The sequence below is a fragment of the Sinocyclocheilus anshuiensis genome, unplaced genomic scaffold (assembly GCF_001515605.1).
Source record: "Sinocyclocheilus anshuiensis isolate Anshui unplaced genomic scaffold, SAMN03320099.WGS_v1.1 scaffold1154, whole genome shotgun sequence".
NCBI lineage: Eukaryota > Metazoa > Chordata > Actinopteri > Cypriniformes > Cyprinidae > Sinocyclocheilus > Sinocyclocheilus anshuiensis.
Window position 1 is genome coordinate 1389226 of NW_015542345.1, and position 3714 is coordinate 1392939.

The window sequence follows — 3714 nt, forward strand, 5'->3', positions numbered from 1 at the left end:
GAAACCAGAAAAACAGGCAAGGCAAGACTATGATTAGACTATGAAAACTAGAGCAGGCTCCGTAAAGTAGCTATCAGCTATCACAGTGATAAACGTTAAACAATACTCGGCGACTTGAGCAGGATCTGAGTGGGTGTTATACAGAGAATGTGTGATTGGTTACAGCTGTGTGCAATCAGTGCAATGGATGATGGGATATGTAGTCCGGGATGACATGCAACAGTTTGTGTAGTGTGAGAGTCAATGTAACGGAAGGGTGACCTCTGGTGGTGATCGAACGGAAGTCCATGGACAGGATTCGTGATAACCACAGTACAGTCCCTTTTTAGTAACCTTCACTGTATTCTTGCCTTTTAGCTTTGCTATCTAAACCAGGCTCAGTTATCAACCTAAAGATGAGGCATGAGTAAATACAACATTATGTCATTAATTTAGCACATAACACTGAATGAGTCATCAATATTATGTATATGCTAAAAGTAAATATTTTTTTTGGAAATGAATGACTTCCGGTCTATCGCTTGTTGTTTGTCGGATATAGTGGAAAGGCGGCTTGACATGTTTCTTGTTCACGACACGGCAAGATTTTAGGAGGATAAGTTTTATGCCCTCAAAGTTGACACATGACACATAAAAGCCACAAAATTACATTTTTGAAATCATACATTTAAAATAAAAATAAAATAACGTGATGTAGTGATTTATGAGATTATCAGGCTCACTAAGTGTGTTGGATGAGATTTTATTTGATGGCAGTCATCCATGCCACATATCAATGGGTTTGAGGTTTGGACTTTGACAAGGTCATTTGAAAACATTAATTCAATTCAGTTCCAGCAGTTGTTAATGTGCTTGCGTACTTTGGGTCATTGTCCTGTGCATGGCACAACTGGTTCAGCTGAGGATCTCACCTATCTCACTTTCAAGTTGAGATCATGGTCCAGATGATGACTGCAAGGTGACTGGTTTCTCTGGCTGCAAAACAAGCCGAAATTTTCACCCCTCTGCCAAAATACATGTTGGTTGGTATGAGGTAATTGTGCTGATAGTGTATCGTTTTGCCAAACATGCCGTTTTGCATGTGGACCAAACATCCCCAAAGTCTTGATTTCCCAAAGACTAGAAATCTTGTCGCTTGTTCAAAGCAACGTTGCAAATCTAAGCCATGCTGTATTGCATTATTGCATTTGGTTTCAAATAATGATTATTATTCCTAAATATTTTGTTAGAATGAAGTAAACTTAGAATAAATTGTAAACTTAAGAACTGAACTTCATTCGCTGATAATCTAATACAATTTGAGTATTTATGCGCAAATAATTTTGTAAACCTAAACAAAGCAGCATGTCCCCAGCTAGTTTTGCCTAAAACATGCTCAACCCATGTTCAGAGGTCGCATTTGAAGGCTGCATAGGCCTACATCATCGGGGCAGTCTCATTTAAGAAAAGTAACTGTAAAATTGTAAAGTAAAAAATAAATTACAGTACATTATTTTACACCTCACAAGGAATAATAGTCAGTTTAATTATGGTTACTTTTCTTAAATAATACATCCTTGATGACGTATGCAGCCTACAAATGCAGCCTCTGGAGGACGCAGCCTCCGAAATGAGACACAGCTCTGCAGCTGTGACATCAAAACCAGAAGCCTAATCTGCTATATGTTCCCTCGAGATTTTCATATGGATATTTATAATGGGGTTGTTCAATTTAAGAGTAAAACAAGGTCTATGGTACATACAAAAATGGATGATACTTGTATGGTTTGCCGTATAGCATAAATTACACTCACACTAAAAATGCAAATTTTTAAGCAGTTATGTTTGTTTTTTAAAAACGTATGTTTGCAATTAGAAACTGCATAAGAACATTGGTGAGTGTGTGCAGTTTACGCTGTGCAACAAAACACCCAAGTGTCTTCAAGTTATGTTTACTACAAACCTTATTTTACCCATGTATTAAAAAAAAAAAAAAACCATACAGAAATACTGAGGGAACCAATAGTGGATTTAGTTTCACATCTGCAGCAGGCTTTTCCTCACTCTCTTTCTCTTGTGAATGTTTTTGTCACGCACTTGCTCGCTCAGAGTTTTGTTTCGGACCTCATTTGTCAGCAATATTTTAAATTTGAAGTACATTTTTCTGTACATCTTTGATTTCTGTGTTCAAATATTTATGCATAGATTTCACACACGATTAGGGAAAAAATCCATTCTCTATCTAACTCTCTCATAATTGAAGTAGTTTATTTGAAACAAACAAAAATATTTACTTTGTTTGATGGCTTTTGTCACACACACACAAACACGCGCGCACACACACACATACATACCTCGGACAACCACAGACAGACTGACAAACGCCCTTGAGAAAAGCAGTATTCAATTTGTAACTCTCTTCGACACAAGGCCATATCACTTTATGGGTAAAGTCATAGAGGCAGGCAGGAAGAAATTCAAGTTAGTTACTATAGTAACAGACAGAACTTCTCATAACACAAGGCAAGAAGAACAATTTGCCCCCAAAAAAAGTTGATGTTTTTTTTTTGTTTTTAAAAACGAACATGATCTTTCTTCTTTCCTTTTGATTGTCTATGAAAGGACACAAGGCTTCACTGTTTTTTTTTTATTTTTATGTTGTATCATTTATTATTCCATGAAAATTATTCATCAGAACTGTACAAGGCAATGCTATAGTATTGAAAAGACTACAAACTTGCAAACAGAGGAAAAACGATAGAAGGATAAAGAAAGACCTTTTTCATACTCTTCAAGGTTGCTGTTGTGAAGTTGAGCCAAATTCTTATTCTCATTGCGTCATGACAACCTGGTGGGCTGTTTCTGTGTTCTGTTTGTGCATGTCTGTAAAAGGGAGGCTGATCTAGACTGGATTTAGTTACCACAAAGACGTTTATGTAAACATTAGCAGTCTATGCAGACTGAAAACATTTTTGCAGTTCAAAAATAATGTTAACATTATTCATGTGAAAATACATAAATAGAACATGCATTAAAATATAATTAAAATAAATATACTATAACTATACAATATAAATATAATATTACATTATTCTGAAATTAATAATCACGTAGGCCCTAATTGTATTGCCATTAGAGACTAACTCAAAAACATTGCAATGCAGCTTTTTATGTTTGTTGATGCACTTAATAAGGCTCACAATTGTGGTTCTGAAGTTCTGAAACCGTGAACAACAGTTCCTGAATACTTTAATTGTCTTTTCTCTTTTTTTTTTTTTTTTTTTTTTTTTTTTAGGAATTAGTGAATGAACAAACCAATGGGAAACAAGACACATGACTAAGACAACCAATCAGAACATGACACAATGAACAGAGGAACCAATGGCATGAATACATGAGGGCAAGGGAAGCATGACACAAACAGCAGGAAACAATTACAAAATAAAAGACATGGAAAACATGAACATGACAAAACCCAAACACCACATTACATTTCCCCCCCTCTAAGGGCGGCTACAGACGTCCAAACATAACCCAAAAAGTCCAGGAGGGTGGTGGAGTGGAGGCGGAACTGGGGGAGGGACGGAGGGCCAGGCCCATGAAGGGGCAGGCAGAGCGGGAAGCCATGGCAGGGCAGGCAGAGCGGGGAGCCATGGCGGGGCAGGCAGATCGGGGAGCCATGGCGGAGCAGGCAGATCGGGGAGCCATGGCGGGGCAGGCAGATCGGGGAGCAAT